This window comes from Ambystoma mexicanum, chromosome 2q, assembly GCF_040938575.1.
Source record: "Ambystoma mexicanum isolate Mex_15411 chromosome 2q, UKY_AmexF1_1, whole genome shotgun sequence".
Classification (NCBI taxonomy): domain Eukaryota; kingdom Metazoa; phylum Chordata; class Amphibia; order Caudata; family Ambystomatidae; genus Ambystoma; species Ambystoma mexicanum.
Genome location: NC_090924.1, coordinates 322690462 through 322704833, shown reverse-complemented (window position 1 = coordinate 322704833; position 14372 = coordinate 322690462). Strand labels below are relative to the sequence as shown.

The following is a 14372-nucleotide window of genomic DNA, read 5'->3' as shown; positions in this document are numbered from 1 at the left end:
TGGTCCAACATTTGTTGCTTACAGGGATCAATTGGACAGCCTCTGGAACTGGCGCCATAAGCCACCTCCTGTTCTGCCTTGTCCTTGATACAGCCATGGGCCCACATACACTCAGAGGTACAGAGTTGTTCTCATGTCTATGGGTCTATTGTGATGTTCTCAGGCTTGCATCACCCAGCCATTGTGATGGGGAGGGGGTTGGTGTCATTTTGCAAGCACCCTGGAGCATGAATCTTTAAATATAATTGGCATTAAACCAACCCCTTTAGGACCAGATCAATACAGCAGCAAAGAATGCTTATTCACTGTTGTTTGCCTCTTCATTTCATACCACCCGATATCTAAATGGTGTTTTGACTTTCTGCCCTATGACATAAGGACATTTGGTATGGCAAACCTTTGACTGGAGGTCCAAATCAATGGTTTGATTGACTCTCCCTTTGCGCTTGCTTCAGCAACACATGTACTAATATTGGAATGATAATGGGAAAATTAAATTGGCCCCTGCTCTAAAGGATGGCACGCACATTCGTAAAGCATTCACTATTTTTGGCACATGACAGGACAGAAACTTTCTTAATTTGCAAGGCTTTATTTTTTTAATACATCTTTTTTAATGAAGATTGAAATTGTATGTTCATACATATTACACGACAACACAATACATTTTGAGCCAAATTCAACACTAATGCCTCCGGAGCCTTTTACTTGTGAGTCCTATTGACTGAATGAACAGCCCCGTCGCCTTCAATTTCTTGGCTTGCACTTTTAGAAGTCGCACGCGTCTTTTGATTTTTTTTATCCCATTTTACCAGACTCAGTATTATCACTTTCCCCCTTGTTGTGCACTCCAGCGTAAACTGCTTTAAGGTGCTATTTGCAAACATCGCTCTGAACTACAGCTTTACTTGCTTCTAGGCCTTAATCTTTAATTGGAGCGGAGCGTTGTACTCCGGATTTGGCTGCTTTTAGTTTGAAAGTTACAGAAATCAAAAAAGAAATCAACAAACAGTTTCATTGTGAAATACCATTGTCACAATGTGCTGCAGTGCATGAAAACTTAAAATGAATGGTAGGGAGAGGAAGAGGAAGAGTGAGAGGGAAAGGGAGGTTTGTGGGGGGAGAAAGAGTGAGGGCGGGAAGGAGGGAGGGGGAGTGAGAGAGACTGAGAGAGAAAACAAAGAAAATATGATATTTGGGGGCTATGTGTTTGCATGGAAAAGATTTTAGGCTTTAAATCAAGTGGAAAGGGGCTCATTGGCTGGTATCTCAGCCTGTTGATGCTTTGTTGAGTTGCTTGGAACATGCAAGGAAGAAGACCTGAAGCACTCCCGACCAGGTTGCATGTCTCTACGTTACTGAAATCCCACAGACCTCCTCCCTGTGCCACAACGTTCTGGGCACTGAGCTCTGCAGTTGTTCCCCACAAGTCGCCAAGCGCCCCAGATTTACTTTCTCAGATTGGCTAGTTACTGCTACCCTAACTCGACCACTATATTTTCCCCAGATACTTGCTATTGTGGAGTAAGCAGGGCTAAAACAGAGGGAGAGGGGGTGTGCCTATGCAAATCATCTGCCAGGATCATCCCTGGGACGTCATTCCATCTCACCAGCTGACACCTGGGCAGCAGCAGGTAATTTGGAGAACAGAAATATTCGGACAGGCCACAAAGCAAAGACTGGGCCGTTGATTGAGGATCCCTTTAGCCATGTCTCCCTAAGTTACCGAGGTCCATAAAAACTCCACCCTCAGCTCTCATAGAGAGGTCCTTGGCTGATCGTGGCCGATCAGGGCAGTGAAGGGTCAGGGGTGACTGCACACTGCCTCACCTTTTCACTGCTTTCTACAGCGGTAATGCTTTTGCAGAAGCGGCCTGTACAAGTGATTTTGTTCTGCGCTGTGGGAAAGTGACATTTATCCACTGACATTAACCAAACTACTTGCGCTGTTCAACGCACATACATGCAGAGAAATAATGTTATGTTTTTTGGGGAAGGTCTAGAGTGTCCTGCTGATTATTTATTAAGCTGTACTCTACTCTTGCTTTTACATAGAGTCTTCCCTGCCAGGAATGTTTAAGGCATACTGTATGTCCCTCCCTTACAATGAAAACTCTGTTGAAAACACAGAGGTACATAGGAATGGATCTGTTAAGAAATGAAACAAAAAGCCTGGAAAAATGTCAAAACGGGTAGGATTTGGACTTAAAATTAACGGACTCACAGTCAGATGTGCTATCCCTTGATCCACTGACTCCCTTTCCTTTGTGTAATCCTTTTGCTCTCACTAGGGTTTTCCAAAGTGGCTTTCATATAAAAGATCCTAGACCAGCATTTTGTGGCGCACATGCCTCATATCCCATTGCTCTTGATAAACTCACATCATCTCCCACCAATACAAGCTGTAAAAGATTTTCAGGGTTTAGCCAAGCAAACTAGACGTGGGTCGAAGGTTGAGCAATCCTTAAATCAGCAGCAAAGTTAACATTGAAATTAGCCTCAGAATCTCTTAAAGGATGGTCCAACATCTGATGCTTGCAGCGCGCGATGGGGCAGCCTGGGTGCTGACACCTTAAACCATCTCCTGTTGTTGCCTTGTCCTTGATCCAGCCATGGGCCCACATACACTCAGAGGTACAGAGTGTTTCTCATGTCTATGCGTCTGCTGCGATGCTCTCACGCGTGCCTCACCCAGCCATCGTGATGGGGAGGGGGTGTCAATTTGCAAGCATCCTGGAGCATGAATCTTTTTATCTTTAAATATAATTGGCATTAAACCAAACCATTTAGGACCAGATCAGTACAGCAGCAAAGAATGCTGGTGTATTGCTGTTTGCCTCTTAATTTCATACCATCCAACATCTAAATTGTGTTTCGTCAAACGTTTGCCATATCAAATGTCCTTATGTCAAAGGGAAGAAAGTCCAGAGGTCCTAATCAATGGTTTGGTTGGCTCTCCCTTTGCGCTTGCCTTAAGGCGTCAGCACCAGAGGCTGCCCGATTGCGCCCTGCAAGCAATCAATGTTGGCCCATCCTTTAAGAGATTCTGAGGCTGATTTCAATGTTATTTTTGCTGCTGATTTAAGGATTGCTCAACCTTTGACCCACGTCTAGTTTTCTTGGCTATGCACTTGACATCTTTTACAGCTTGTATTGGTGGGAGATGATGTGAGTTTATCGGGAGCAACGGGATATGAGGCATGTGGGCCATAAAAAACAGGTCTTGGATTTTTTTTTATAAGAAAGCCTCTTTAAGTAAGGAACTTTGGAAAACCCTGCTGAGAGCAAAAGGATTACACAAAAGGTAAGGGGGTCAGTGGGTCAAGGGATGGCACATCTGACGGTAAGTCAGTTTATTGTAAGTCCAAATTCTAACTGTTTCAACATTTTTCCAGGTGTTTGTTTAATTTCTTAACAGATCCATTCCTATGTGCCTCAGCAACACATGTACTAATATTGGAATGATAATGGGAAAATGGAATTGGTTCCTGCTCTAAAGGATGACACGCACATTTTTAAAGCATTCACTATTGTTGGCACATGACAGGACAGATACTTTCTTAATTTGCAAGTCTTTATTTTTTAATACATCTTTTTTAATGAAGATTGAAATTGTATGTTCATGCATATTACACGACAACACAATACATTTTGCGCCAAATTCAACACTAATGCCTCTGAAGCCTTTTACTTGTGAGTCCTATTGACTGAATAAACAGCCCAGTCCCCTTCAATTTCTTGACTTGTACTTTTTGAAGTGGCGCGCTTCTTTTGTTTTTCGATCCCATTCTACCAAACTCAGTATTATCTCTTTCCCCCTTGTTGTGCACTCCAGCGTAAACTGCTTCAAGCTGCTATTTGCAAACATCGCTCTGAACTACAGCTTTACTTGCTTCTAGGCCTTAATCTTTTATTGGAGCTGAGCATTGTACTCTGGATTTGGCTGCTTTTAGTTGGTTGATTTCTTTTTTGATTTCTGTAAATTTCAAACAGTTTCATTGTGAAATACCATTGTCACAATGTGCTGCAGTGCATGAAAACTTAAAATGAATGGTAGGAAGAGGAAGAGTGAGAGGGAAAGGGAGGTTTGTGGGGGGGAGAAAGAGTGAGGGTGGGAAGGAGGGAGGGTAGGAGGGAGGGGGAGTGAGAGAGACTGAGAGAGAGAAAACAAAGAAAATATGATATTTGGGGGCTATGTGTTTGCATGGAAAAGATTTTAGGCTTTAAATCAAGTGGAAAGGGGCTCATTAGGGGCTCATTGGCTGGTATCTCAGCCTGTTGATGCTTTGTTGAGTTGCTTGGAACATGCAAGGAAGAAGACCTGAAGCACTCCCGACCAGGTTGCATGTCTCTACGTTACTGAAATCCCACAGACCTCCTCCCTGTGCCACAACGTTCTGGGCACTGAGCTCTGCAGTTGTTCCCCACAAGTCGCCAAGCGCCCCAGATTTACTTTCTCAGATTGGCTAGTTACTGCTACCCTAACTCGACCACTATATTTTCCCCAGATACTTGCTATTGTGGAGTAAGCAGGGCTAAGACAGAGGGAGAGGGGGTGTGCCTATGCAAATCATCTGCCAGGATCATCCCTGGGACGTCATTCCATCTCACCAGCTGACACCTGGGCAGCAGCAGGTAATTTGGAGAACAGAAATATTCGGACAGGCCACAAAGCAAAGGCTGGGCCGTTGATTGAGGATCCCTTTAGCCATGTCTCCCTAAGTTACCGAGGTCCAGAAAAACTCCACCCTCAGCTCTCATAGAGAGGTCCTTGGCCGATCGTGGCCGATCAGGGCAGTGAAGGGTCAGGGGTGACTGCACACTGCCTCACCTTTTCACTGCTTTCTACAGCGGTAATGCTTTTGCAGAAGCGGCCTGTACAAGTGATTTTGTTCTGCGCTGTGGGAAAGTGACATTTATCCACTGACATTAACCAAACTACTTGCGCTGTTCAACGCACATACATGCAGAGAAATAATGTTATGTTTTTTGGGGAAGGTCTAGAGTGTCCTGCTGATTATTTATTAAGCTGTACTCTGCTCTTGCTTTTACATAGAGTCTTCGCAGCCCAGGAATGTTTAAGGCATACTGTATGTCCCTCCCTTACAATGAAAACTCTGTTGAAAACACAGAGGTACATAGGAATGGATCTGTTAAGAAATGAAACAAAAAGCCTGGAAAAATGTCGAAACGGGTAGGATTTGGACTTACAATTAACGGACTCACAGTCAGATGTGCTATCCCTTGATCCACTGACTCCCTTTCCTTTGTGTAATCCTTTTGCTCTCACTAGGGTTTTCCAAAGTGGCTTTCATATAAAAGATCGTAGACCAGCATTTTGTGGCGCACATGCCTCATATCCCATTGCTCTTGATGAACTCACATCATCTCCCACCAATACAAGCTGTAAAAGATTTTCAGGGCTTAGCCAAGCAAACTAGACGTGGGTCGAAGGTTGAGCAATCCTTAAATCAGCAGCAAAGTTAACATTGAAATTAGCCTCAGAATCTCTTAAAGGATGGTCCAACATCTGATGCTTGCAGCGCGCGATGGGGCAGCCTGGGTGCTGACACCTTAAACCATCTCCTGTTGTTGCCTTGTCCTTGATCCAGCCATGGGCCCACATACACTCAGAGGTACAGAGTGTTTCTCATGTCTATGTGTCTGCTGTGATGCTCTCACGCGTGCCTCACCCAGCCATCGTGATGGGGAGGGGGTGTCAATTTGCAAGCATCCTGGAGCATGAATCTTTTTATCTTTAAATATAATTGGCATTAAACCAAACCATTTAGGACCAGATCAGTACAGCAGCAAAGAATGCTGGTGTATTGCTGTTTGCCTCTTAATTTCATACCATCCAACATCTAAGTTGTGTTTGGTCAAACGTTTGCCATATCAAATGTCCTTATGTCAAAGGGCAGAAAGTCCAGAGGTCCTAATCAATGGTTTGGTTGGCTCTCCCTTTGCGCTTGCCTTAAGGCGTCAGCACCAGAGGCTGCCCGATTGCGCCCTGCAAGCAATCAATGTTGGCCCATCCTTTAAGAGATTCTGAGGCTGATTTCAATGTTATTTTTGCTGCTGATTTAAGGATTGCTCAACCTTTGACCCACGTCTAGTTTTCTTGGCTATGCACTTGACATCTTTTACAGCTTGTATTGGTGGGAGATGATGTGAGTTTATCGGGAGCAACGGGATATGAGGCATGTGGGCCATAAAAAACAGGTCTTGGATTTTTTTTTTATAAGAAAGCCTCTTTAAGTAAGGAACTTTGGAAAACCCTGCTGAGAGCAAAAGGATTACACAAAAGGTAAGGGGGTCAGTGGGTCAAGGGATGGCACATCTGACGGTGAGTCAGTTTATTGTAAGTCCAAATTCTACCTGTTTCAACATTTTTCCAGGTGTTTGTTTAATTTCTTAACAGGTCCATTCCTATGTGCCTCAGCAACACATGTACTAATATTGGAATGATAATGGGAAAATGGAATTGGTTCCTGCTCTAAAGGATGACACGCACATTTTTAAAGCATTCACTATTGTTGGCACATGACAGGACAGAAACTTTCTTAATTTGCAAGTCTTTATTTTTTAATACATCTTTTTTACTGAAGATTGAAATTGTATGTTCATGCATATTACACGACAACACAATACATTTTGCGCCAAATTCAACACTAATGCCTCTGAAGCCTTTTACTTGTGAGTCCTATTCACTGAATAAACAGCCCAGTCCCCTTCAATTTCTTTACTTGTACTTTTAGAAGTGGCGCGCTTCTTTTGTTTTTCAATCCCATTCTACCAAACTCAGTATTATCTCTTTCCCCCTTGTTGTGCACTCCAGCGTAAACTGCTTCAAGCTGCTATTTGCAAACATCGCTCTGAACTACAGCTTTACTTGCTTCTAGGCCTTAATCTTTAATTGGAGCTGAGCATTGTACTCCGGATTTGGCTGCTTTTAGTTGGTTGATTTCTTTTTTGATTTCTGTAACTTTCAAACAGTTTCATTGTGAAATACCATTGTCACAATGTGCTGCAGTGCATGAAAACTTAAAATGAATGGAAGGGAGAAGAGGAAGAGTGAGAGGGAGAGGGAGCGGGGCGGGGGAAAAAGAGAGAGGGCAGGAGGGAGGGAGGGAGGTAGAGAGAGATAAAGAGAGAGAAAACAAAGAAAATATGGTATTTGGGGACTATGTGTTTGCATGGAAAAGAGTTTAGGCTTTAAATCAAGTGGAAAGTGGCTCTGTGGCTGGTATCTCAGTCTGTTGATGCTTTGTTGAGTTGCTTGGAGCATGCAAGGAAGGAGACCTGAAGCACTCCCGACCAGGTTGCATGTCTCCAAGTTACTGATATCCCACAGACCTCCTCCCTGTGCCACAAAGTTCTGGGCACTGAGCTCTGCAGTTGTTCCCCACAAGTCGCGAAGCGCCCCAGATTTACTTTCTCAGAGTGGCTAGTTACTAATACCCCACCTTGACCACTGTATTTTCCCTAGATACTTGCTACTGTGGAGTAAAGCAGGGCTAAGAGAGAGGGAGAGGGGATGTGCCTATGCAAATCACCTGCCAGGATCCTGCCTGGTACGTCATTCCATCTCACCAGCTGACATCTGGGCTGCGGCAGGTAATTTGGAGAACAGACATATACGGACAGGCCACAAAGCAAATGCTGGGCTGTTGATTGAGGATCCCTTTAGCCATGTCTCCCTAAGTTACCGAGCTCCAGAAAAATTCCACCCTTAGCTCTCATAGAGAGGTCCTTGGCCGATCGTGGCCGATCAGGGCAGTGAAGGGTCGGGGGTGACTGTACACTGCCTCACCTTTTCACTGCTTTCTACACTGGTAATGCTTTTGCAGAAGTGGCCTGTACAAGTGATTCTGTTCTGCGCTGTGTGAAAGTGACATTTATCCACTGACATTAACCAAACTACTTGCGCTGCTCAACTCACATACATGCAGAGAAATCATTTTATGTTTTTTGGGGAAGGTATAGAGGGTCCTGCTGATGATTTATTAAGCTGTCTGCTACTCTTTCTTTTACATAGAGTCTTCGCAGCCCAGGAATGTTTAAGGCATACGGTATGTCCCTCGCTTACAATGAAAACAGAGGTACATAGGAATGGGTCTGTTAAGAGATTAAACAAAAAGCCTGGGAAATGTCGAAACTGGTAGTATTTGTACTTACAATAAACAGACTCGCAGTCAAATGTGCTATCGGTTGACCCACTGACCCCCTTACCTTTTGTGTAATACTTTTGCTCTCAGTAGGGTTGTCCAAACTTCCCTTCTTAAAGCGGCTTTCTTATAAAAAATCCTAGAACTGCTTTTTGTGGCACACATGCCTAATATCCCGTTGCTCTTGATAAACTCACATCATCTCCCACCAGTACAAGCTGTAAAAGATTTCCAGGGTTTATCCAAGCAAACTAGATTTGGGTCGAAGGTTGACCAATCCTAAAATCAGCAGCAAAGTTAACATTGAAATCAGCCTCAGAATCTCCTAAAGGATGGTCCAACATTTGTTGCTTACAGGGATCAATTGGACAGCCTCTGGAACTGGCGCCATAAGCCACCTCCTGTTCTGCCTTGTCCTTGATACAGCCATGGGCCCACATACACTCAGAGGTACAGAGTTGTTCTCATGTCTATGGGTCTATTGTGATGTTCTCAGGCTTGCATCACCCAGCCATTGTGATGGGGAGGGGGTTGGTGTCATTTTGCAAGCACCCTGGAGCATGAATCTTTAAATATAATTGGCATTAAACCAACCCCTTTAGGACCAGATCAATACAGCAGCAAAGAATGCTTATTCACTGTTGTTTGCCTCTTCATTTCATACCACCCGATATCTAAATGGTGTTTTGACTTTCTGCCCTATGACATAAGGACATTTGGTATGGCAAACCTTTGACTGGAGGTCCAAATCAATGGTTTGATTGACTCTCCCTTTGCGCTTGCTTCAGCAACACATGTACTAATATTGGAATGATAATGGGAAAATTAAATTGGCCCCTGCTCTAAAGGATGGCACGCACATTCGTAAAGCATTCACTATTTTTGGCACATGACAGGACAGAAACTTTCTTCATTTGCAAGGCTTTATTTTTTTAATACATCTTTTTTAATGAAGATTGAAATTGTATGTTCATACATATTACACGACAACACAATACATTTTGAGCCAAATTCAACACTAATGCCTCCGGAGCCTTTTACTTGTGAGTCCTATTGACTGAATGAACAGCCCCGTCGCCTTCAATTTCTTGGCTTGCACTTTTAGAAGTCGCACGCGTCTTTTGATTTTTTTTATCCCATTTTACCAGACTCAGTATTATCACTTTCCCCCTTGTTGTGCACTCCAGCGTAAACTGCTTTAAGGTGCTATTTGCAAACATCGCTCTGAACTACAGCTTTACTTGCTTCTAGGCCTTAATCTTTAATTGGAGCGGAGCGTTGTACTCCGGATTTGGCTGCTTTTAGTTTGAAAGTTACAGAAATCAAAAAAGAAATCAACAAACAGTTTCATTGTGAAATACCATTGTCACAATGTGCTGCAGTGCATGAAAACTTAAAATGAATGGTAGGGAGAGGAAGAGGAAGAGTGAGAGGGAAAGGGAGGTTTGTGGGGGGAGAAAGAGTGAGGGCGGGAAGGAGGGAGGGGGAGTGAGAGAGACTGAGAGAGAAAACAAAGAAAATATGATATTTGGGGGCTATGTGTTTGCATGGAAAAGATTTTAGGCTTTAAATCAAGTGGAAAGGGGCTCATTGGCTGGTATCTCAGCCTGTTGATGCTTTGTTGAGTTGCTTGGAACATGCAAGGAAGAAGACCTGAAGCACTCCCGACCAGGTTGCATGTCTCTACGTTACTGAAATCCCACAGACCTCCTCCCTGTGCCACAACGTTCTGGGCACTGAGCTCTGCAGTTGTTCCCCACAAGTCGCCAAGCGCCCCAGATTTACTTTCTCAGATTGGCTAGTTACTGCTACCCTAACTCGACCACTATATTTTCCCCAGATACTTGCTATTGTGGAGTAAGCAGGGCTAAAACAGAGGGAGAGGGGGTGTGCCTATGCAAATCATCTGCCAGGATCATCCCTGGGACGTCATTCCATCTCACCAGCTGACACCTGGGCAGCAGCAGGTAATTTGGAGAACAGAAATATTCGGACAGGCCACAAAGCAAAGACTGGGCCGTTGATTGAGGATCCCTTTAGCCATGTCTCCCTAAGTTACCGAGGTCCATAAAAACTCCACCCTCAGCTCTCATAGAGAGGTCCTTGGCTGATCGTGGCCGATCAGGGCAGTGAAGGGTCAGGGGTGACTGCACACTGCCTCACCTTTTCACTGCTTTCTACAGCGGTAATGCTTTTGCAGAAGCGGCCTGTACAAGTGATTTTGTTCTGCGCTGTGGGAAAGTGACATTTATCCACTGACATTAACCAAACTACTTGCGCTGTTCAACGCACATACATGCAGAGAAATAATGTTATGTTTTTTGGGGAAGGTCTAGAGTGTCCTGCTGATTATTTATTAAGCTGTACTCTACTCTTGCTTTTACATAGAGTCTTCCCTGCCAGGAATGTTTAAGGCATACTGTATGTCCCTCCCTTACAATGAAAACTCTGTTGAAAACACAGAGGTACATAGGAATGGATCTGTTAAGAAATGAAACAAAAAGCCTGGAAAAATGTCAAAACGGGTAGGATTTGGACTTAAAATTAACGGACTCACAGTCAGATGTGCTATCCCTTGATCCACTGACTCCCTTTCCTTTGTGTAATCCTTTTGCTCTCACTAGGGTTTTCCAAAGTGGCTTTCATATAAAAGATCCTAGACCAGCATTTTGTGGCGCACATGCCTCATATCCCATTGCTCTTGATAAACTCACATCATCTCCCACCAATACAAGCTGTAAAAGATTTTCAGGGTTTAGCCAAGCAAACTAGACGTGGGTCGAAGGTTGAGCAATCCTTAAATCAGCAGCAAAGTTAACATTGAAATTAGCCTCAGAATCTCTTAAAGGATGGTCCAACATCTGATGCTTGCAGCGCGCGATGGGGCAGCCTGGGTGCTGACACCTTAAACCATCTCCTGTTGTTGCCTTGTCCTTGATCCAGCCATGGGCCCACATACACTCAGAGGTACAGAGTGTTTCTCATGTCTATGCGTCTGCTGCGATGCTCTCACGCGTGCCTCACCCAGCCATCGTGATGGGGAGGGGGTGTCAATTTGCAAGCATCCTGGAGCATGAATCTTTTTATCTTTAAATATAATTGGCATTAAACCAAACCATTTAGGACCAGATCAGTACAGCAGCAAAGAATGCTGGTGTATTGCTGTTTGCCTCTTAATTTCATACCATCCAACATCTAAATTGTGTTTCGTCAAACGTTTGCCATATCAAATGTCCTTATGTCAAAGGGAAGAAAGTCCAGAGGTCCTAATCAATGGTTTGGTTGGCTCTCCCTTTGCGCTTGCCTTAAGGCGTCAGCACCAGAGGCTGCCCGATTGCGCCCTGCAAGCAATCAATGTTGGCCCATCCTTTAAGAGATTCTGAGGCTGATTTCAATGTTATTTTTGCTGCTGATTTAAGGATTGCTCAACCTTTGACCCACGTCTAGTTTTCTTGGCTATGCACTTGACATCTTTTACAGCTTGTATTGGTGGGAGATGATGTGAGTTTATCGGGAGCAACGGGATATGAGGCATGTGGGCCATAAAAAACAGGTCTTGGATTTTTTTTTTATAAGAAAGCCTCTTTAAGTAAGGAACTTTGGAAAACCCTGCTGAGAGCAAAAGGATTACACAAAAGGTAAGGGGGTCAGTGGGTCAAGGGATGGCACATCTGACGGTAAGTCAGTTTATTGTAAGTCCAAATTCTAACTGTTTCAACATTTTTCCAGGTGTTTGTTTAATTTCTTAACAGATCCATTCCTATGTGCCTCAGCAACACATGTACTAATATTGGAATGATAATGGGAAAATGGAATTGGTTCCTGCTCTAAAGGATGACACGCACATTTTTAAAGCATTCACTATTGTTGGCACATGACAGGACAGATACTTTCTTAATTTGCAAGTCTTTATTTTTTAATACATCTTTTTTAATGAAGATTGAAATTGTATGTTCATGCATATTACACGACAACACAATACATTTTGCGCCAAATTCAACACTAATGCCTCTGAAGCCTTTTACTTGTGAGTCCTATTGACTGAATAAACAGCCCAGTCCCCTTCAATTTCTTGACTTGTACTTTTTGAAGTGGCGCGCTTCTTTTGTTTTTCGATCCCATTCTACCAAACTCAGTATTATCTCTTTCCCCCTTGTTGTGCACTCCAGCGTAAACTGCTTCAAGCTGCTATTTGCAAACATCGCTCTGAACTACAGCTTTACTTGCTTCTAGGCCTTAATCTTTTATTGGAGCTGAGCATTGTACTCTGGATTTGGCTGCTTTTAGTTGGTTGATTTCTTTTTTGATTTCTGTAAATTTCAAACAGTTTCATTGTGAAATACCATTGTCACAATGTGCTGCAGTGCATGAAAACTTAAAATGAATGGTAGGAAGAGGAAGAGTGAGAGGGAAAGGGAGGTTTGTGGGGGGGAGAAAGAGTGAGGGTGGGAAGGAGGGAGGGTAGGAGGGAGGGGGAGTGAGAGAGACTGAGAGAGAGAAAACAAAGAAAATATGATATTTGGGGGCTATGTGTTTGCATGGAAAAGATTTTAGGCTTTAAATCAAGTGGAAAGGGGCTCATTAGGGGCTCATTGGCTGGTATCTCAGCCTGTTGATGCTTTGTTGAGTTGCTTGGAACATGCAAGGAAGAAGACCTGAAGCACTCCCGACCAGGTTGCATGTCTCTACGTTACTGAAATCCCACAGACCTCCTCCCTGTGCCACAACGTTCTGGGCACTGAGCTCTGCAGTTGTTCCCCACAAGTCGCCAAGCGCCCCAGATTTACTTTCTCAGATTGGCTAGTTACTGCTACCCTAACTCGACCACTATATTTTCCCCAGATACTTGCTATTGTGGAGTAAGCAGGGCTAAGACAGAGGGAGAGGGGGTGTGCCTATGCAAATCATCTGCCAGGATCATCCCTGGGACGTCATTCCATCTCACCAGCTGACACCTGGGCAGCAGCAGGTAATTTGGAGAACAGAAATATTCGGACAGGCCACAAAGCAAAGGCTGGGCCGTTGATTGAGGATCCCTTTAGCCATGTCTCCCTAAGTTACCGAGGTCCAGAAAAACTCCACCCTCAGCTCTCATAGAGAGGTCCTTGGCCGATCGTGGCCGATCAGGGCCGTGAAGGGTCAGGGGTGACTGCACACTGCCTCACCTTTTCACTGCTTTCTACAGCGGTAATGCTTTTGCAGAAGCGGCCTGTACAAGTGATTTTGTTCTGCGCTGTGGGAAAGTGACATTTATCCACTGACATTAACCAAACTACTTGCGCTGTTCAACGCACATACATGCAGAGAAATAATGTTATGTTTTTTGGGGAAGGTCTAGAGTGTCCTGCTGATTATTTATTAAGCTGTACTCTACTCTTGCTTTTACATAGAGTCTTCGCAGCCCAGGAATGTTTAAGGCATACTGTATGTCCCTCCCTTACAATGAAAACTCTGTTGAAAACACAGAGGTACATAGGAATGGATCTGTTAAGAAATGAAACAAAAAGCCTGGAAAAATGTCGAAACGGGTAGGATTTGGACTTACAATTAACGGACTCACAGTCAGATGTGCTATCCCTTGATCCACTGACTCCCTTTCCTTTGTGTAATCCTTTTGCTCTCACTAGGGTTTTCCAAAGTGGCTTTCATATAAAAGATCCTAGACCAGCATTTTGTGGCGCACATGCCTCATATCCCATTGCTCTTGATAAACTCACATCATCTCCCACCAATACAAGCTGTAAAAGATTTTCAGGGCTTAGCCAAGCAAACTAGACGTGGGTCGAAGGTTGAGCAATCCTTAAATCAGCAGCAAAGTTAACATTGAAATTAGCCTCAGAATCTCTTAAAGGATGGTCCAACATCTGATGCTTGCAGCGCGCGATGGGGCTGCCTGGGTGCTGACACCTTAAACCATCTCCTGTTGTTGCCTTGTCCTTGATCCAGCCATGGGCCCACATACACTCAGAGGTACAGAGTGTTTCTCATGTCTATGCGTCTGCTGCGATGCTCTCACGCGTGCCTCACCCAGCCATCGTGATGGGGAGGGGGTGTCAATTTGCAAGCATCCTGGAGCATGAATCTTTTTATCTTTAAATATAATTGGCATTAAACCAAACCATTTAGGACCAGATCAGTACAGCAGCAAAGAATGCTGGTGTATTGCTGTTTGCCCCTTAATTTCATACCATCCAACATCTAAAT

General features: G+C 44.0%; 2 non-coding genes across 2 annotated transcripts; both read left to right on the top strand.

Moving 5' to 3' along the window:
• Positions 1-444: 444 nt before the first annotated feature.
• LOC138570565 (U6 spliceosomal RNA) lies at positions 445-551 on the top strand. Its single transcript, XR_011303605.1, has one exon. It is a non-coding gene; the product is annotated as a U6 spliceosomal RNA (small nuclear RNA).
• An 8394-nt stretch (positions 552-8945) lies between these two features.
• Positions 8946-9052, top strand: LOC138570564 (U6 spliceosomal RNA). The gene has a single exon (XR_011303604.1). It is a non-coding gene; the product is annotated as a U6 spliceosomal RNA (small nuclear RNA).
• The last annotated feature ends 5320 nt before the right edge of the window (positions 9053-14372 follow it).